This window comes from Eschrichtius robustus, chromosome 11 (assembly GCF_028021215.1).
Source record: "Eschrichtius robustus isolate mEscRob2 chromosome 11, mEscRob2.pri, whole genome shotgun sequence".
Lineage (NCBI taxonomy): Eukaryota > Metazoa > Chordata > Mammalia > Artiodactyla > Eschrichtiidae > Eschrichtius > Eschrichtius robustus.
In genome coordinates, this window is record NC_090834.1 from 75,167,368 (window position 1) to 75,189,045 (window position 21,678).

Sequence of the window (21,678 nt, forward strand, 5' to 3'; positions counted from 1 at the left end):
AGCATCAAAATAATCTCTGAGGATGCAGATCTAACCAGGTCACTCCCCTGCTTCAACCCTTCACTGACTTCCCCCCGCCCTTAAACGCCTTTCCTTGCCTGTGAGGCCCTGAGTGATCTGGCTCCGGACCAGCCTGCTGAGGTCCCCCTGCACAACTCTCCCCACCTCACTGCATGCCAGAACCCCTGCCTTCCTTCAGTCCCTGAAATATGCCCTGTGGGGCCGGCCTTTCTCTCCAAGTCCTGGCTTTGCTGGGCTCCACAACCCCCATCCTTCAGAATCTCTTTAAATCATGCTCAGAGGCCAGATTCCCCGGCACTCGATCAACTTGGATTCTTGTCATTGCCCTTGTACTTTCCCTCATAGGCGGCAGATAGATGGTCTGGGTGGTGATGTGTTTACTATCCCCTCCTTACTAGACTGCCCTACAGTGAGAGAAGGAACACATATGTTCTGTTCACTGCCCTGTCTCTAGCACAGCGCCTGGTCCCCAGCTGCGGCTCAACAGGGGTTTGCTGACTAGATCAAAGACTGAAGAACTCAGAGTCCTACGGCCAATCTCCAAGCCAGCATTCGAGCACAGGTCTCTCTGACAGCCTGTGATGCTCCCACCCCATCACAGCACCTCTTCCTAGGTTTTGGACCCTTTCCTGGAGTCTAACTGAACTCGCTCACACTTTTCTGTAGCTGTTTAAAAAAAAATTTTTTTTTTCTGGATATAAAAGTAATACATCTTCATGGTAAAAAGGGGAGAAAAAGAGAAAAATATGGATAGGTGTAAAGAAAAGCAGACTTCTAGAATCTTGCCCACTGCTATGAATATTTTAGGTATCTCTTTCAAACCTTCAATTTGTGAAACTTGTAAATATTTGTGTATATATTGTGTTGTTTTTATGCCTTAATAACACAAGCATTTCTCCGTAGAACTGGGAATTGTTCAAAAAGTAAATTAAAAATAATTTGTTTGAAATTTTGAAAAAGCTCAATATGCAGAAAAGTACAAAAAATAATTTAACAGAAAGACATATTCCTCAGTCAGATTCAGAACATTAGTTACCATTTTGCCATATTTGCTTCAACCTTTAAAAAAATAAATCAGTTATAAAGATACAGTTTAAGACCCACCTCCCATCCTTGGCCCTCCATCCATTCCCTCCTTCCTGGAAGTAACCACTATTTGAAGTTGGTGTACATTACTTGCATGCTTGTTTTATATTTTTCTACATGTATGTGTCCTTAAATATTATATAAAAATTTTAGTTTGTTTTAAAGATTTACATACGTAGTGTCATTCAAATATGTGTCTTCTGTTATGACTTGCTCTTTATACCATTGTTTTTGAAATCTATCTGAGCTGATAGTTACAGATTTAGTTCATTTATTTTAACTGTGCATAGTACACATCCCATTATACATAAATCATATTTTACTCATCCATTTCCCTTCTGATGGATGGTTCTTTAATGATGATAATTGTTGCTACTTTATTATACAATGTAATACATAATATACCATAATATTTTACAACAATACTATTACTATTGTTGCTACTATAAACAACACTGCAGCGAACATCCTGGAACACGTATCCTTGTACAAGTTGGTGTTTGTGCACATTGATCCCCAGAAGTGTGATTGTGGTGGAATCACATGCTTACATTTACCAGGTGTGGCCAAACAGCTCTCCACCATGGCTGTAGTCCCATCATTTATGGTCCCATCAGCAATGGATATGAATTCGTTTCCCTCTATCTTTGCCTTTAGACTCTTGCTATTCTGATTAAGTACATGTGATTAATTTGCATTTGCTTGACTACTAGTGAGATGGAGCGTGTCTTTATATTACTAGCCCTAAATTGCTTTTTCTATGAATTGCGTGTTTACATTCTTCGCCTGTTTTGCTCTTTGTTTGCCTTTTTCTTACTGATTTATAAGTGTTCTTTGTATATTCTTTTGTTTATATAATTGTTATAAGCATTGCACGTGTCTTCTCCCAGGAGTCTGTGGTGTCTCTTCACTTTGTTTATGGTCTCTTTTGTTGTCCAGATTTATGTAAAATGACTGCCTAATTGCCCATTATGGAGATTAAACAATTTCCTTAACCTGTATCCTATTATCAGATAGGTTGTTTCTAATTTTTCATTATTTTGTATAACATTTCTATGAACATCTTTGTGCATGAATCTTTGTCTACATCTCTATTTTCTCAAATTAGATTCTTAGAATGGGGATTCCTGGTCAAATGGTATGGACATTTTTGAGATTCCTGAGTATTGTTTTGAGTACTGCCAGAATACTTTTCAGAAAGGCCACTTGAATATAACTACAACAATCTGTGGGACTCTCTGTATCACTCCAGCATTGCCAGTATTCATTAGTTATTATAGTATTTAAAAACCTTTTCTAATTTGAAGACAAAAATGGTATCTCATTATTTTTATTTGTACTTTTCTGATTCCCACAGAAATTGAAAAATAATTCTTATTTTCCACACATATTTGTATTTCCTCTTTCGTGTATTGTCTGCTTAATACATTTTTCCTGTTTCATATAGAAGAGTTTAAGTGCTCAGACCCAACAGCCAGATGGCCTGGGTTCAATCCCATCTTCTCCATTTATTAGCCGTGAACTTGGGCAAGTTACTTAGCTTCTCTGAGCCTCAGTCCCCTCATCTGTTAAATGGGGATAATAATAGTACCTTTATCATAAAGGTTATAAATACTTATTCATTTACAAGGATTAAATGAGCAAGTATATATAAAATGCATAGTATAGTAGTCCACCCTTTTGTGCAGGGGACACTTTCCAAGACCCCCAGTGGATGCCTGAAACCAGGGAGAGTACCAAATTCTATGTATACTGGTTTTTCCTATACTCATGGGCATGTAGCATGTACAGTGTGGATGGGCTGGACAAAGGGCTGATTTACATCCTGGGCGGCATGGAGCTCAACAGAGCAAGATTTCATTACACTACTTGGAATGGCACACAATTTAAAAGAGTTGTTTATTGCTGGAATTTTCCACTTAATATTGTCTGACCGCGGTTGACAGTGGGGTAACTGAAACCACTAAAAGCAACACTGCGGATAAGGGGGCACTACTGTACTAAATGAAAATTTGCTGTTGTTGTTGTTCTCAAGAGCCTTATTGTTTTAAAGATTTTTATTTTAAGAATATTAATTCTATGCCATATCTGGCATAACTATTTTTTCTCAGTTTGATTTAAAATCTTGTTTTAGGTCTTTTGATGTAAAACATAAATTTTATGGTTCTAGGTAGTACAATTTCTTGTTTATTTATCTTATCCTTTCTTCCATAGTTTGTAAGAATTGAAAGCCTATCCCTATCCAGATCAGAACATATTCTTTTGATGTTTTTCAATGATCTGAGTTTCTTAAAAAATCTTTACATTTCACTCATTAACCACTGAAAATCTGTTTTGCAGACCACTCTTTCACAGAGAGAGGCTGGCTGGCCAGGGATTACCCTTCTCTTTCCTTTTTCCTGGTAGGAAGGCAACCATTAGCCAAAAGCTTGGGCTTGGGGAAACACAGATGTCTGCCTGTTTGGCCCATGAATGAGGAAATGCACACAGAGAGGATGAACCCCAGGCCACAAGTCCTGCAGTTAAGCAGGAGTTTCAGCCAGGTGGATCTGAGGCACAAGGTGGAGAATGGAACAGGCTTGGTACCTGCGGGCCTAGCTCGGCACCTGGCGTGGGCTTTGCGCCCGGCCCTGGTGAGTGGCACCAGCTGACGGTCAGCAGGAATGGGGGTGGGAGGAAGGCAGCGCTGACCTACCAGCAGGATGCGGCACAATGGGCAGCTGGCAGGTCCCTCTCCTCCTGCCAAAGGAAACGCTCTGAGGAAGCCATGTTTGGGGCCGGGGTAGCCCACTGGGTTGAGAAGCCTGGCAAAGGCTCAGATACAGTTTCCCCCAATACTTCCAAAGAAGCTGACTCGAGGTTAGGTGCTTTATATTCTTTATCTCATTTAATTCTAACAACCTTGTGAGGCAGCCGTGTTTTATAGATTATTCTCATTTTATAGTTAATGAAACTGAGGCTCTAGAACCCAGACAGTGTGGCTCCAGAATCTGTGCTAAACTCTGCATATTCTATACCAGGGCTTGCCAGAGTTATTCTATAAAGGCAAACAGTAAATACTTTAGGTTCGATGGTCTCATTCGGTCTCTGTTGCATATTCTTATTCTTTATTACAAGCCTTTAAAAATCATTCTTAGCTCGCAAGGCCGTACACAGCAGGCCCGTGGGTTGTACTCCGTCAGCCCCTGGTATATATATAATACATACTGTGGACTGTGCTACGCTGTCCTGGGTCCCACATCACCACACAGCTGTGTGACAATGGTATGTCTGTCCCCAGCTACCTCACAGGGTTGCTAGGAGGAGGCCTGCATGTGCTGATATACATTTAATGCCCTGGCACAGTGCCTGACACATGGTGACAGCTCACACCCACGTATGAAGCAGACCACGGGGAGAGGAGGAAAAGGCAAGGAAGGCCATGCTGGTGGCAAACCTTCCCAGCAGATGGGAAGGCCTAGGGTGGAATGACAAGTCAGGGGTTCCCCAACACTTTAAACAAACCTCCTATAGAAAAAAACCAGGCTGCTGAACTCGGAGAATGAAAGATGGGCCATCCCAGTAACAGAAGGACTCACACAGGACATTTTTCGGTTCTGAGCTCCTCCAGCATTTTAGAATATGTTTCAAGCACACCCCGTGTCCCCCACCCTCACTTAGGGCCACCTATTCAGGGGCACAGTGAAGATGGAAAGGCCGTCTGGACTCAGCAAGATGCTACTATGCAGGCTGTTCTCATGTAGAGGTGAGAGGAAGGACAGCCCATGATAAGCCTCTTCCTAAGCTAACTGGAATACGGGACACCCACTTTTCAAAACAGGTGAGTTCATGATGATTCCTGGCATTACAGAGGACTCTCTGCAGTGTGCCTGGCACTCGCCAGGTTCTTGAGGACACTGAGATCCCACCTGATTGATCTAGATCTGTTTTACTGGCCCCGGGGCACATGGCTGAGCCTTGGGTGGAGAGCTCATAGTTACAGAGGGATTCCCTAGCCTCTTCAGATTTCGGGCCCTTGCTCACGGGGCTCAGTGGAGTTGATGCAGGCTGTGACAAGTGACAAAGCTCATGGCCCACCACACTTGCGTCAGCCTAAGAGCCCTGCAGGCAGCGGAACCTCGGGGCTGGCAGGGTCCCCAGCACAGGCTGGACACAGTACCCAAATCTGTTCAGGTCTTGTGGCACCTGCCTGGGCTTCTTGGCAACCTGGGTCCTCACAGGGCCTTATGGTGCTGGGACTGCAGCCCAACTCTAGGAAGGGGGCAGCGTTTCTGCTGGAGGGTCTTGCCTAGGAGGGGCAAACACCTGAGCATGTGTGGCAGAAACTCCTGGTTGTCCCTGAACCACAGAATGGAGACTACATTTCCCAACCTTGGCTGCAGCTGGGCGTGGCCAATGAGATTCGAGCTGAAATGTTCTGTAGTAGCTTATGGGATCCTCCCTTCAAAGACAGATGGCATGTGCCCTTTGCCCCTTCCTCCATCCTGTCACTGGAAATGTGGATGTGATGGCTGGAGCTCTAGCTGCCATTTCTGACCATGAAAATGGGGGCTACAACCTAGGGATGGTGCTTCTCAGTTTCACAAAAATGTTACCTTAATTCTCACAGCAACTCTCTGAGGTGTTCTTACCTCCATTTTACAGATGAGGAAACTAGGCTCAGAGAGGTAAAAGAACTTGTCCATGGTCACGTGGCCATTCTAGTCAGGACTAGGATCCAGGACTCCTGAGTCTCAGCCTCCTTCACTAGTTCCAAAATGGTAATAAAGTCACCGAATACTTAGTGTATGCCAGGCCCTGTGATAAGCACTTTAGACGAATTAATTCACTGACTCCGCACAAGACTGTGAGGTACAGCCTAACACACCAGGGAGGTGGTATGAACTGTGCAAGGTCACATAGCTGGTGAGAAGCGGAGCTGAACTCAAACCCAGGCAGTAGGACTCCAGAACCTCTTCTGTTAATATATACTGTTCTCTCTAGCAAAACCTCTGTTCCTCAGATAATGAAGAAAAGGTAGAGAGGCATGGCACACCTGTACAGGAACAAGGTCAGTGATGGAAGGCCAGAGCCGTAGCTGGTGAGAGCAGGAGCACTCTGCAGAGGAGCAGAAACCTCCCCGAGCCCTTGGGAGCGCTGGGGCTGAGGCAGAGGCAGCCGCAGCAGGCCCTTCTGCGCCCCACCCCCATCCGCATCTGGTGGGGCGGGGAGAGGAGGGCGGGATGGTGCGAAAAGTTAGGCAGCCAATGGTTCACCTTGTCTCTTGCCTGTCAAAGGCCTCACAAGGAACTAGGGCATCAGGCAGGGCTGCTCTTCTGCAACACCAAGCAGAGAGAGAGAGAGACAGGAGGGGTGAGGTCTGAGCGCCTCATGCAGAGGAAGTCTCTGGATTCGGGAAGGTGGTCAATGCCAGTGTGGACGGAGCTGGCCTTGGAGCCGGGCAAATTTGGAAGAAACTTCTGAGTGTCTAGCTGCCCAAGCTCATGGGTATCCCACCCTTTGGGCAGTAATTGGTGGTCCCTAGGTCGTGCTGTGAGCAAGGAATTCAGGCCTCCTGAAGTGTTTTGGGTCTAGGTGGCAACCTCAGGACAGAAAGAAGAGGTTCAGGTCCTGATTCTCTCTTGCTTGGACAATTACAACAGCTAGTTTCTTCTGAGGTAGCCGGCCTGGGTGGGGGAAACCAGGCTGAAACACAGCGTGAACTAGGTCTTCCCATGAACCATTTCCCGTCTCCCCACTACCTACAATGGGCCTCTTATCTGGCTCTCAGGGCAGCCTGTCCCTCTTGGCCGCCATCACCCCTCTTTCCTCTGTTCCAGCCCCATGGGCTTGCTGCTGCTCCCTGAGTTCACCCAGGCCTCTCACACAGTCGTGATTTTGCTCAGATGAGTCCATTTATCTCATCATGTGGACGCCTCTTCTGGCTTGGGCCCTGTACGGACAAAACACCCCGAAGAGGAAAATCCAGTTTCTGCCCTGGGGCTCCCAGGCCACTAGGGTAGACAGCCATGGGGAATGACGATTACAGGGACCAATGGCATGTGTACACAAGGAGGCTGGCACAACGGCGTTTACTGTAGCATTGTTTGTAATCGTGAAAGACTGGGAGGAAACCCCTAAATACCCATCAACAGAGGAGTGTGTAAAGAAACTACAGTTTGACCCTACTGTTGAATAATATACAGCTATTAAAAATAATGAGGTAGCACTCTGTGGCCTGACGTGGCACGGTATCACAGACATTTTTAAGAGAAAATAGGCTGCAGAACAATATAGAGAGTATGATTCAATTTATGCAAAGCCCCTATATATTTCTGTATGTATAGATCCTGAAGAATACATCTCAAATGGAGAATAGTCTCTGAGGAAGAGAGGGAGAAATGGGGGAAGGGCAACGGAGATTTTCTTTGTCGTGTGTTCATATATTTTAAAAAGCAATAACACAGGATGATGATCAAAAAAATAACAGTATTTCTAAGGGACAGAGCTAGCATAGAGGAGAGGATGAAACACTCTATTGCAGAGAGGAGGCCGGTGTCACTGAAAGTTCCAGGGGTGAATTCTTAGCTGGGTTTTGAAGGATGAATAAGAGTTTACTAGTCTTAAATAGAGGGTACCCACTGACATTTGCCCACTCTCAGCTGCCTTCATTGATCCTGATGGCATCCTGTTTGCTGCAGGAGTGAACTGTGAGCAGGTGTAGGGCTGGGTCCTCCTGGGCTGTTGGAAGGCTATTAATTTCACTTCCTCTGAGCTCTTACGATACCCAGAGCTCTCTAAGCACACACACCACACTCCTCCTGGATCTCAAGGTGTTTCTATTTGTAACTGTGAGCTGGGGATGGGAGCTAGGTGCTGTGAGCAGGACACGCTCACCAATCAGCCCTCAGGCACATGGTACAGGCACTCAGGATAGAGCTCCTGAGTGGAAGTGAATACATCTGGGCCGTTCCCCTGCCCACAGTCTTTCTGAGCCCCCTGCTCTGTCTGGAGAGCAGCAGGGGAGGAGTTTACACACACATAATGCTGAGATCAACTCCAGTCCTGTGCCTGGCTGCTTGTCTTTATTCCCTGATCTGTGGCCAGAGCTGCCTCCTGGCCACCGGCCTCAAGAACAGAGAGCTGTGAGTCTCTGTCCCTGGTTACACTGCCCAGAAGAGGGGCAGCTCCTACAACAGGACGGCCTAGAGAATGGCTGTGAGGACAACGGTCCCAATGGGCCAGTCTGAGGGAAGAGGCACTGTCAGTGCAGGACCCTTTCAATAAGTAGACCATCCATCACTCTCCAGGGCCAATGATGCCCTCGAGGCAGGATCTGAAGCAGAAGGAAGAAGCCATGCCAGAATCAGGAAGTGGGGCTGTTAGCCCCCAGTGTTACTCTGGAGATATTTTGGTATTGCAGCCCAGGTTGCCTCAGGGAAGGCTAAGTAGAAGATGGCTGGCCTGGGGTCCTTTCCAGACAAGGATCCATGACAGCACTGAGAACGGGGTGAGAGGAAGAGATGGGGGATGAGGGCTAAAGGCAAGGAGGCCAGAGAGGAGGCTGTGGCCATCCACCGGGTAAGAAAAGATGAGGGGTTTAGGAAGGTAATGTTTTAAACACAGCCGGAATCTGGCCACTTCTCACCAGCCCATCACCTCACACTGGCACCCCTGCAAGGGCTTCCTACCTGCTCTCTCTGCTGCTTCTGTTGTATTCTCTACACAAAACCTGAGGGATCCTGTTAAAACCTGGCACTAAGTCGACATGGCACTGCTCTGCTCAGAATCCTCCAATGGCTTCTCCTCTGACTCAGATAAACAACAGCTGGCTTCCTCCTGGACCTCATGTCCTGTCAAGTTCCACCTTGCTGACGTCACCATAGCTACACTGACTTCCTTCCTGTTCTTCAAACAGTATTGGCCTCAGGGCCTTTGCGTTTGCTGTTCCTGCAGTCGGAGTGCTTTTGCCCTGATGTCCACAGGTTCACTCCCTCATGTTGTCATGTATTTGTTCAAATGTCACCTTATCTGAGAGGCCTTCCCTGACAACTCTACATGAAGTAGCGATCTACGCCCCACCCCATCTCTGTCTCCTCACTTGCTTTATTTTTCTTTGTATTTTTAAGTGGTTATTTATTATCTCTCTCCTGCCAGAACACAAGCTCTTTGAGGGCAGGACTCTTTGTTTGCTGCTATTTCTCAGCACCTGAAGCTGCACTAACAGTTCATTAGTACTAATATCTGTTGTTTGAATGAATGAACACACAAATGAATGAATGGCTACCAAGAGCACGGAGCTGTCTTGGTCTCTCCCAGAGGCTAAAAGAGAGTCCACAGATGTGGGGAGGAGATGCCACGGGCAGGCTGATTTCTGTCACCATCAGGAAGAACGCCGTAAGGACTGGAAGGTCACCCTGGAGAGTGGCAGGTGGCCTGTGCCAGAGGTCCTGAGCCCCCAGCTGGCGAGGGCATTCCTAACAGTGGGCAGATTCTGGGATGAGACAGAGCAAATGTCCTTCTGAGCCTGGCGAATCTGTGCGGCGGTGTGGTGGGTACGGATGCGTATGAGGGAGAGAGAGAGAAGGACGGTGTAGGCAGAAGAGCAGAAGAGGGGGCCACACACCCAGGTCCTCAGGCTGGCTCCCTCGGACCTGGCAGAGGAGCGGCCCCGGTTCAGAGGATAAATAAAAACGGGCTGAATTGATGGGTTTGCCCTCAGAGGCCTCATTCTGAGGCTGCAAGGCCGGGACTGCTCTAGAACGTCTTGTAGCTTAAAAGGTTGTTCAGTTTTCTCAGTAGTTCTCTATCCCTTTACCTAAGAGGAAACTGAGGCCCAGAAGTGGGGCAGCGTCTCACCAAAGGTCCCCACCTACACACCTTCCCACTGCTATCTCCCCCTTTGTATCACTGAGGTTTGATGGTTAAACCAGCCCAGTGAGGAAGGATCTGGAAGGGAAAGAAAGCTGGGTCTGAGACAGGTTCAGAAACAGCCAAGCTGGGAGAGGTGGAGGCCAGCCCTCCCCACTCCCACCCCAGGAGGAGGGGGGGCGCTGAGGCCGCTGTGGCTGCGGTCACCTGCGGAGAGAGCGTGCTGCGGCACGTTGGCTCCACTGGGGGACTATTCTTAGATCTAGGGAGCCAGGGATGATGGATTTAGAACTTACGAGGTGGAAACGTGTTGGCCTGTTTTATAAACAACTGAACTCCTCCCCACAGACTGTCTTTCTGAATTCTGTGTTCTCTGTGAGAACTGCTAGCTTTCTGGGCTTCTTGGCTGCACTGGGAGAAGGAACAGAAAAGGCAACTGAGCCTCTCGAGGGCCTACTATGCCCATGTATTGTGCTAAGGGCTCTGCGTGACCCATCTCATTTAACAGAGCAGCACTGGGAAGGAGGTATTTTGATCACACTCTATTCATGAAGAAACAGACTCTGGGAGAGGTCCCGGAGGAGAAGCACGCCCTGGATGGGGCTCCAGGGCGAGGCTGTGAACCAGCAGGCCCGAGGTGGAGTCTGGTGCTGCCAGCAGGGGTCTGGCTCTGGCGATGGAGCAGTAAGGGCACAGCATGGCGCCTGTGGAGTTTAATCCCTTTAAGTGTTTGCACATGGTTCTCCTATCCTCTTAGACTTCTTAACTCGGGTGATATATCATCCCTCTGTATAACCTGGTGGCCTGTCTCCATGGCCAGTCAGGGCCCCCTCCTCTTGGTAGGTTCCAAGTTGTCATCATCCCTCTAGAAGTACATTCCCCAAACTGGCCAAGGGCTCTATCTAGAGGCACACCTGGTCCCAGAGGCTGCCTGTATCAGTTTAGCCTGAAGCCACATTAGCCGTGTTGGAGTCCAAGTCCGCTGACTCTCCCCATAGCCCATGTCCAGCACTAAACTGTTTCTGCAGGAGCTGCTGTACTACGTTTCCTTGCACCCTGGCCTGGGTGCTGGTGTTTGGACCTGACCGGAAATTTCAAGATGTCTGCAACAAATATCTCTGAGGGGCACCAGCAGAGGGGCAGGGGCACAATGCAGCTCTGGGGCCCGGAGCAGCCAGCCTGCTGCCGTTCCTGGAGCCTGGTCACAGCAGAGCCTCTCGACATTGTTCTCCCCACACCTGTTTGGGAACAACCCGTGTGCAGGAGAGAGGGCTGGGAGCTAAAGCAGTAATGGGGGTGGGTGTAAGAAGGTCTGTTCTGGAACCCAGCAGCAGGTCCAGAAGAAACCACACGCAGATTAGGAGGTTAGAGCACTAGAGTCCACTGAGAAGCCACTGGATGACACAAACCTGAGAAGGAATTCTTTCTATGCTTTCCAATCACTTCATAAATACCTTCTGAGTGTATGCTCTGGGTTGGGTGCTGGGCCCAATTCAGCCCAATCCACTTGCTATACAGCTCCCGCACAGTACAAATGCTAGGTTAGGAGGTGGCCACCCATCCCACCGTGATAGTGCTGAGAGACGGGTGCCCTGGAAAAGGTACGCCCAGAAAGGCAGCGGCTGATTCTTCAAAAGGACCAAACCCCCTTGGGAATACAGTCTGTCTCTTATTTATCTTTTTTTTTCCAGACAGTCAACTTTTATTGAACTTCATGCCATTAAAAAAATTATAGTACAAAATAGGAAGCAACTAAGGGATTAATACTTTCAATTTATATTAATGCATTTTTTTCCTTTTAAAAAATGTTATTTTTTTAGAGCAGTTTTAGGTTCACAGAAAAATTAAGCAGAAGGTACAGAAAGTTCCCTGCCCCCACTCATTCACAGCCTCCCCGCTATCAACATCCCCTACTTGAGCAGTGAATTTTTTACAATCAGTGAACCTACAGTGACACATCATTATGACCCAAAGCCCATGGTGTACATTAGGGGTCACTCTTGGTGTTGTACATTCTATGGGTTTGAACAAATGTAAAAAGACATGTTATCCATCATTATAGTTTAACTGCCCTAAAATTCTTCTGTGCTCCACCTATTTATCTCTGGTTTTATGTACCAGAGATGAATGAATAAGTGAGTGGATGAACAGTTACAGAGTGCCCATAGGGTTCAAGCACGGCTCTAGTGGGAGGGGTACAGCAGAGACCAAGGCCCAAGGCTCCTGTCCTCAAGGGGCTTACGTTCTAACGAGGGACCAACAAGCAAGCAGACATACAAATCATCAGCATGTGGCTAGCGATAAGAGTTATGAAGAAATCAAAACAGAGTGATATGATTAGAAGGACAGGTGGTAGGAAGTCCTCTCCGGTACGGTGTCCTCTGAACTGTGACCTGAAAGATGAGGAGGAGCCAGCCATACAGTCACCTGGAGGAAGGGCTTTCCAGGCAGAGGAAACGACAAACAGAAAGGCCCGAAGTGGGAAGTTTTGCCGGTTCAAGGAACAGGCAGGAGGCCAGTGGGGTCTGGGGCCAAGAGCCAGGGGAGAGGTAGGCCTCCGCGTGAAGGGAAGGCAGGGCCTCGGGAAGGCTGGGGAGAGGTCAGGAGTGTTTTGGGAGGAGGCTGAGGAGCCACTGGAGGGTTTTAAGCAGTGGGTGATCAGGTCTGACTTACATTTGAAAAGGCCACTTGGTGAAGGACAAAGTAGAGGGAGATGGTTCAGGAGGCCCCTGCACTGCAGAGGGCCAGGCCGGTCAGGACTGGGTGGTGCTTGGAGTGGGCTGGTAGCAGTGGGGACAGAGAATCAAACGGATTTACAATCGATTTTGGAAGTAGGGCGTGTAGGACCTGCTGATGGAATTTCACAGGGAGTGAGTGAAAGAAGGGTTCAAGATGGATTCCCTGAGCGATGGGTGGAGAGTCGGGCTGTTTATCAAGGTGAGGAAGGCTGTGCGGAGGGGTCGGCTTGGGGAGAAAATCAAGAGTTTTGTGTTGGACATTTTAAGATGGAAGTACTCATGAGAGATGAATGAATGACCTGAGTGAGAAGCAGGAAACCGTGGAAATAACAAATGGCAGGAGCTACCAGGTGAGCAGTGGGCAGCTCGGTGCGCTTATGATTCGATGGGGTCAACATATGGTGCCTTTATCACTCTGAATTCCAGTTTCTTGAATGAAGTGCACGACTGGGACGAATGCATACTACATGGGTTAATATATAAATTTCTTTCGTGAATGTCCCTACTTCATACAAAACACATAACATTTGAAACAAAATTAGCACTTTGTATAATTATAACCCACCAGCCCGAGTTCTCCCACTGGTGCCGTGGGAAGCAGCATTCTTCCCTCAGGCTGGTGAGCGGCCAGGCTGCTGGGCTGGGAAACACAGGCCCAGGGCTCCTCCCCTGGGCCGGGGTGTCAGCGGGAGAAGCGGCACTCCCAGAGGATGGAGTGCAGGCACCGGGAATGCTGCAGCCCTGCCGCCAGACTCTCTTTGGGATGCCTTCTAACTCCGAGGAGTGTGAGGCCACCCAGACATGGGGGCCTGGAGGTAGCCAGCTCTGAGAGACCCTTTAGCCCTGGCCTAGAAGAAACAACTGCAGCTGGGGAGGCCTGGCAAGTGTCGCTGGGCTTCCTGCCTGTGTGCCTGTTCACGTCCCCAGCAGGGGCTACTCAGCCTTCTGTGGGCTCGGTCCCAGGTGACAGATTCCCCTCCCAAACAAGGGGGCTGGAGGCTCTAAGGCTGAAGCCAAGCATGTGTCCCCAGGGTGCAAATCCTCCAGTGGCACCCTAGCTCAGAAGGAAATCCAAAGCTTGGCTCTTGGTCTCTAAGGTTCCACACCATCTGGTCCCCAGCTCCCACCCTCCACTGCTGCCACTCTCGTCCTCACTCACTCCTCTCCAGCCACACCAGCCTCCTTGCGGTTCCTCCAACTGGCCAGCCACGCTTCCAGCGTTAGCTTTCACACTGGTCGTTCCCTGTGCCTGGAATGCTCCTCCCTAGATAACCACACGGTTCTTTCTCTCCCTCCTTTCATTTGGGTCTTAGTTCAAATGTCACCTTCTCAGAGGGCCTTCCCTGACCACTCAACCCCATCCTTCTACCCCTCACACTGCTTTATTTTCCTTTCTAGCATGTCACACCCCATCATATACCTATTTGCCTGTCTCCCCACTAGAATGGGCAACTCCAAGAGAGCAAAAATTTCATTTTGTTCAACTGCCGCATCCCCAGCCCTTAGAACAGTTAGAGGAACATAAAAGGTGCTCAATGAATATCTGTTCTAGAAATGAATGGGTGTCACTTGCCCCGGGAGGAGCTCATTTCCTTGAGGCGAAGCCAAGTCAGAGAGCTGGGCAGCCCATCCACAGGGGCCACCAATCCAAAGGACCTGCAGTGGGTGGGTTTGGAGGGGGCAGTCGGGACAGCCCATGGCGAAGGCACCTGCGGTTTGAAGGGCACCGGAACCCTAATTGTGGGGGAAGGGAGACGTTACAGCTAAAGACTGGACAGACTCCACCTCCAGCTCTAGGACCAACCATGTGCTCGCACAGTCCATTTCAGCTCTTTGCATGAGCACCAACACCTACCTAGCTGCCCGTAGGCTGACCCTCCCCTTCCTGAGACAAGGAGGAGCCAGCTGGGCAGTATATATCCCAAGTCCTCACTCACTAGCCAGAGAATTTTTTTTTTTAATAAATTTATTTATTTATTTATTTATTTTTGGCTGTGTTAGGTCCCCGTTTCTGTGCGAGGGCTTTCCCTAGTTGCGGCGAGCGGGGGCCACTCTTCATCGCGGTGCGCGGGCCTTTCACTGTTGCGGCCTCTCTTGTTGCTGAGCACAGGCTCCAGACGCGCAGGCTCAGCAGTTGTGGCTCACGGGCCTAGTTGCTCCGCGGCACGCGGGATCCTCCCAGACCAGGGCTCGAACCCGCGTCCCCTGCATTGGCAGGCAGACTCTCAACCACTGCGCCACCAGGGAAGCCCCTAGCCAGAAAATTTGAAAGCACCTGTTGCTCAGTAGCTATGGAGGCTGACAGACTTGGACTTGATCTTGCCTCTGTCACGAGAGGTGTGTGTCTGAGCTTTGGTTTCTTCATCTGTAAATAAGGACGATCATATGCCCTTTACTTTTTCTTTTTTTGAATGAATAGGTAACGTGCCAAGCACACAGTCCATCATATGATACATGCCCAGATGGCCCTTGCTCCCGTCCACATCTCCCCATCTGCTGCTGGGACGGCCCCATGCCTCTTGCCCAGAATCCATTCCTAGCCCTCCTTGGTCTGCTCTATCTTGCTGCCAGCTGTTGGTAAATTGGGGAGAATCCCCAGTACAGGGGCACATGACAAAAGCATGCCATCCATCCCTCTTCTTTCCTCCCATCCCCCAGACCCCTTGCGTGGAACAAGTAGATAAGATTCACACGCGTTCTAGCTGAGGGTTCAGATGAGTGTTTGTCTGAGGTGTCCTGACAGGCACAAACCATGAAGCATTGCTATGGAAACTGTTCTGTTATTCTCTGCTATGTGATTTGTTTTCTGGCTCAGCTGCAGTTGTGGTACAGGGGGAAGGGCAGCAGATGAGGTACTGAGGATTACTCTCTGCTTCTCTGTGGGTCTTACCTTCCTCAACTCCAAGAAGTAGGCCACTGTTTCTCAACCATGGCCTGATGACCATCTGTACTTGTTAACGATCAGAGTCCTGGCACCCACCTCAGGCCAACCGTCAGAATCTCCCAGGGAGACTGTGATACACACCAGCGTTTGAGAACCACTGGTGTAGGAGTTCGATTAGCTAAATTGTTTTCAATTTACCCAGTAGGTAAAATGGATAACACTGAAGCTATGCTGGTTGGAGCAGGGGTGAGGGGCTCAGAGCCCCATCAACTCCACCTCCCACTACCCCCAACTGGCTCCATGGAATTCTAGGGCTTCCCAGAGCACAGTTTGAAAACCACTGGGCCAGATGATTTCTAGTGCCTTCCCATACATTTGTTCATTCATTCATTCACTCACCAATATTTATTAGGTGCCTTCTGCTGTCTTTATGCCAAGTAGTAGTTTGAAGTATATAGGTCTTCTACTTACTAGATGTGTAATCTTGAGCAAATTACTTAATCTCCCTGGGGCTCAAATTGTTCATTTGCATTGGGAAAATAATACTTGTTTTCCCTACCTCACAGGATTCTTATAATGATCAAATAATCAAATGAGAACACCTATGAAGAAGTGGTTTGTTACCTGGAAGAGACTCTACAGATGGCAACAACTAGCATCAGTAGTACATCTACCTATCTGAAGTCTGTAGAACTAAATGAAGTCCTTAGAGGTCTCTATGGATTGTTACTCTCCTACTCTATGTAGCTAAACTTCCAGAAAACGTTGCAGGGTGTAGGGGACCACTGGTCTAAAAGCCTCCATTGACAAAACAGCAACCTGCCTACAGGGTGATTCTGAGGTTTACTAATATCACTCAGTTTGTTATCTTCTAAATAGAACTTTTCTGTATTACCCAAATTTTCTTCAATGAAATTACTTCTATAATAAACAATTTAAAAAGCTAACACTATAGAAAATATTGTCTGATATACACAGTTCTTTCAAAAAAACTCTTTTTAAAAAATCTGATGCTTTAAAATGAATTCAAATGAGGCACTCAGAGTAAGGGCAAATACCAGGCGGGGCAGGGCTGCAGCATGGCCCTTTCAGAGGAGCATGGGGCGGCTCTGCCACCAACTCAGCACATGGTCTTGGGTGACTCACCACCTCTCGCAGGGCCTCCGTTTCCACACCTATGAACTGAAGGCAGCAGCTTTACTGATCTCCAAGGACCCTTCCAGCTCTGATGCTTAGTGTTCTAGGACAATGGCATGTACTTTCTGATATACCCAGGCTGTCATGCACAGCACATCTGGACCTGCTGGGGCTGCAGCCTTGCTGAGCTCGAGGTGCCTCAGGGATACCTCACTGGCTAAAAACAACGTCTCTCTCCCCAGTCACTAAATTGGAATCTCAGACTTTCCAAAGCACTCTCAGCCCCACTACAAACCCAAAGCAGGAAGATCAGGGAGTGAGCACGTCGAGGAGAGAGGTGGCTCACGTAAGAGCTGCACCCCTTAAGGTGATGGGGCCGTGACCAAAATCAAGGCATTTGAGCCCAAGCCCAGTGTGCCTCACCTTACTGGGATCATCTCCCAGGAAGAACTACAGATCCAGCAAGACTTCATCCGGTGGGAAGACCACCAGAGTTGGGGTCAGAAGATGGGACCGTGCCCCTCCTCCAGCTCCTCCAGCCCCTCCTGCCGTGTGCTTTCGGACCAGCCACTCCCTGCTACGGATCCTCGGGGTCTCCATCCACAACCTGGGATATTACACCGGACAAACCCAGTGCTACGGTGAGACTCGTGTGAGTGTGAATGGAAACATACATTATAAAGCTATACATTAGTTACCAGTAATACCATATATTGTGCCCAAAGATCAAGAGGAAACGACTCCACCTGTCCTTTAAGAAACCCACAGCTCTGGGGAGTATAAGCCCTGGGCCACAGGGCTGGTGGGTAAGGGACCTGAACAGCAAGTCACTTTACTGTGCGGCTGAGCTACACAGGACAGACTCTCGGCTTGGCCTGGTTCCAGTCCGATGGAGACCAAACATCACCGAAGCTGAAAACACTCAACAGGAGCATACAGCCCATCAATGTGAACGGCTCTTTATTTCGAGCATTCATGCATTCATCCAGTTAACAAACATCCTTCTAGTATCAATTCCAGAGACAGTAGTATTTGGGTGCCTCAGCTGTGCAAGGAAGGAAGAGGAGGAATGAGCAAAGATGAATAAGATAGTCCCCATTTTTAAGGACTTCCCAGTCTCTTAATTACCAACATTTCCTGAGTTCTTACTATATACCAAGAACTCTGCTGTACTACTTCCATGGTCTCATTTCACACCCATAATACCCCAACAGGGTAGGAACGTTCAAGATTCCTATTTCACCCCTAAAGAAGCTGAGGCTCAGGCTCACTGGACAACTAAGTGATGCAGCCAGGACTCGAACCAACGTCAGCCTGCCTCAGATCCTAAGCTCTAACCCCTATGTTCCATGGCCTCCGTATTGCTGGGGACCTTAGGCAGACACCTTCCTCTCTGGGTTTCAGCTCCCTCTACGGAATGTAGAGGGTCAATGATTCTAGTGGGCGTACTGCAAACAACTACGAACCAAGACAGAAAGCAAGAACTGTCCACCTGACGTGAAGTGTGAGGTGTGGAGATCAGTTCCCATACCTAGGAGAGGAAGCCATAGGACACAATCTGGGTAGAATGAGGCCAAAGGTAGGGCTTTTGCCAAATAGGGTTCAAACCAGCAGGTTTCAGAGAGGCATAGCTGACACCTGCCCACCTCTACCAATGCCCATTCTCCCGCCAAACTGAACTGCCCATGTCATCTCCACACTCTAGCTACCTCCCCAGTGAGGCCTTTGTCACACTGTCCCCCTACGTTCCCCCATCTCCCCTTATTTTTCTCCTCCAGGGGTTCTCTTCCGATCCTGCACGCTCTCCCCAAGAGACTATAACAGACATTCAAATTCTATTTCATCAAGAAGCCCTCACATCAATGGAACAGCATTTTCCTGGTCCTTGGTACATGGCTCCCTGTCTTCCCAATTTGCTCTGTCTCTAATGGAGAAAGAGCAGTGGCCCTTCTCCATCTGAATCTTTCACAGCAGCAGATGCCAGTAAGGTTGCCTGGAGAGTCTGGAAATGCCATGTTGCCATGGTAACAGCAGACCAAGGTTTGGGATGCTTTATCCCCAGTGAGCTGCCCTGGCAGTGCCACGCCAGGTTGCTGGTGGAATCTTCCTTGAGGAACAACAATAACAACAAAACCCCATTAATGGACCAAAAACTGCTCCGCTGGTGCTGAGGTTCAGCTCCTGCAAACACAACTGTGGGCCTCTCCCCCAGCCCCTTGGCTGAGAAGGGGGCCAGGCTCTGGCTCTCTGCACTGTGCCTCGCTCAAGGGGTAATACGGCTTTTAACTGGCTCAGCCAACAAAGCAGGCCCTCCCCCACTCCAGCCCCCAAATTACCACTTCTCTTGTTTGATGCCACCAACCAGGGATCTGCTGGCATGGACCCTGGCAATTAGCACAGCATCTACATTTGTTGGAGAATTAAGAGCCACTGATTAGCCTAATTCGACACCATTTACAGGCAGCAAGTGTCAGCCTGAGATTGGCTTTTCCAAATGGTGGCCCAGAGGGAGGCATGATCATGGCTTGAGTTTGAAATGGAGGCAAGGGGCTGGTGGGCCAGACTGTGACCCAGGAGGGGAGGCAGGACTCACCTCTGGGCCTGAGGACATGTCAGCCACTGCTTCCCCTAGACCTGCTCGCCTAAGGGACCTGAAGCCCAGCAGAAGGTGTTTCCAAATTGAGGTCATGTCTATTTCCAAGTCAATCCTGACCAGAAAGGGAGCTCATTTCCCTTTAATAGCATTCCTGCTGACTCCCGCTGGGAATGCCCAGCCATAGGACTAGTGAGCCCTAAACTAGGGGCTTCTGGGGCTAGAGGCCTGAGTCAAACTCTAGCTGGCTGGGCAGAACCCTGACATCCTGCCTAGACTCTCCTGCCATCCCACCACCTGAACCTTTATCTGACCCTTTCATCTATCCCCCAAGTTGCTCTCTGGCTGGACACTTGGAATTTGAATGCCCGATAATTACCTTACGATTCCTCTGTCAGACCCCTGGCCCGCCTGTTGGAGGACCCCAAATGGGCCCTCCAGGATACTGACATTCCCAGGATCATACAGGCCCCTACACCTTGGATGGCTGATCTCTCTCCCCACCTAGCAGGAGCTAACTCCACAGCTGATATGGTTCCCCTGGGTTTCTACCTTCTCCTGCCAGTTTGCTTATACACAGAATAAAGGGATCATGAGCACATGGAACTAGCTAACTGAATATGTGCCCACAGACCCCATGGAACTTCCAGAACCTCTAAGGAAATATACAGGCATAGAGGCCTGGCTGGACAGGCCTTGGCGACCGAGCTTGCCTCATGCAAACTCTAGCCTGCTTGAAAACAGGGGCTGAACCAGGTCTTTCCAGCCATTCATAAAATATTTATTGAGTTTTATTTGGTAGATGCCATCAGGGGTATAGGATGAACTGTTCATGGCATCTGCCATCAAGTCTAGGGGATCAGCAGACTTCCTAGCAGAAAAGGAAAGTTAGGGGAGAGAGGAAGAAGGGCATTCCAAGTAGGGAGCACAGTGGGAACAAAGGCCTAGCAGAGGAGGTAGGTGGAGCTTGTAGAGCTAATGATGCTAGTTCAGTTTGGAAGAAGAAGTATAAAAAGTAGTAGAAGGAAATAAATTTGGAATGATAGGTAGAGTGTGCATCATTGCCAATGGCTCAGGAAATACAATCCTCAAAATGCCTGACTAAAGACTTGGACTTTATTCAGGAGCCACACAGAAGCCACTAAAGCTTTTGGGCAAGAAAGCAGCAGAATCAGAGCTGTGCTTCAGAAGCAAAATCTGGATAGTAATGATCATCACTGTCATTGTCGTCCTGATAGATTAACATTTATGGAGCCCTTATGCTGTGCCAGGCACTTTTCTGAACGCTTTAGACTGACGGTGGAGGAGGGACTAGGGAGACCTGTTTGGAGACAGGAGGATGCAGAAGAGGGATGGCTGGAGAGAAACAAGGAGGCAGGATCTGTGAAGCTGTGGTTAGGGGCAGGTGCTGAGAGGATCAGACAGCCTTAGCCAGAAGACTGGGAGGATGGAGGTCACCTCTAGGTCTAGGGTGTGTGATTCCTTGAGTCATGCGTCCTGGTAGACTGAGTCTAGAATCTAACCCAAAGACACAGTTGAAATATTCCTCTTGTCACCCTGAGTTCAGAAAAACATTTGGAGAGGAACAGACCATGAACGAAGGGCAGCTTTCCCAGGAAGACTTACCCTTTCACACTCTGCCCTGGTCCTGACTGAGACCTGCTGATAGGAGTGAGAAGGAAAAGACCTGGAGAGGGGTGGCCTCTCCTGGCTTTGACCCCGTGTCTTCCTGGTGGAGGTCCTTCTGCCATGATATACATCAGACTGGGACGTCCAGGTAGGGAGGGAGCCCTGGTTTCCGCCTGCCTCGTTTGCTTCTCTGTCCTGCAGGTACCACCAGTGCCCCAAGCTCCTGGGGACGAGGGTCCTCAGGTGGAAAGCAAGAGCTGCCTGCTCAGAGATTGCTCTAGTGAGCAGGGCCTCCCGCCTTGCTCTCCAGTCTCTGCCTGTGTTCATACACCACCCTCCCTTATCTCTCCTGGGCCAGGCCAAATCCTAGCCTAGCCTTCAAGGCTCAGCTCAAGTCCTCCTTCCTCTAGAAAGTCTACAACAATCACTCCTTCACTGAGCACTTAGAATGGAAGTTTCAGAGCAGGAAGGGAACGTAGCGATCATTGGCCCAACCCTCCCAACTGTGCAGAAGAGGAAACTTGGGTCTGGAGAGGGAAGAACTTGCCCAAGAGAAGAGCTATGACTAGACTCCCTGGACAGCCTCCCGTGACCTTCACAGCTCTGGCTTGTTTCGCCAGTCCACGTCACAGATTGTGAGACTGTCTGTGGGGACAATGACTTCTATATCTCTGCATCCTTCTCAGCGCTTAGAACAGAGCCCTGGATTGCAGGGAGCTTGGGAAATAGAATCCTCAGTA

The 21,678-nt window shown here is 48.9% G+C and overlaps 1 protein-coding gene across 3 annotated transcripts in view; it reads right to left on the bottom strand.

Moving 5' to 3' along the window:
* Nucleotides 1–21,678, bottom strand: part of SERGEF (secretion regulating guanine nucleotide exchange factor) — a 228,000-nt gene that overhangs the window by 824 nt on the left and 205,498 nt on the right. The window contains exon 11 of one of the 3 annotated variants that reach the window (XR_011075388.1): nucleotides 17,140–17,323. The exons of the other annotated variants lie outside the window; for them this stretch is intronic. The gene's annotated coding sequence lies outside the window, so the exon portion shown is untranslated. The remainder of the gene's footprint in view (nucleotides 1–17,139; nucleotides 17,324–21,678) is intronic. 3 annotated transcript variants of the gene reach the window in all.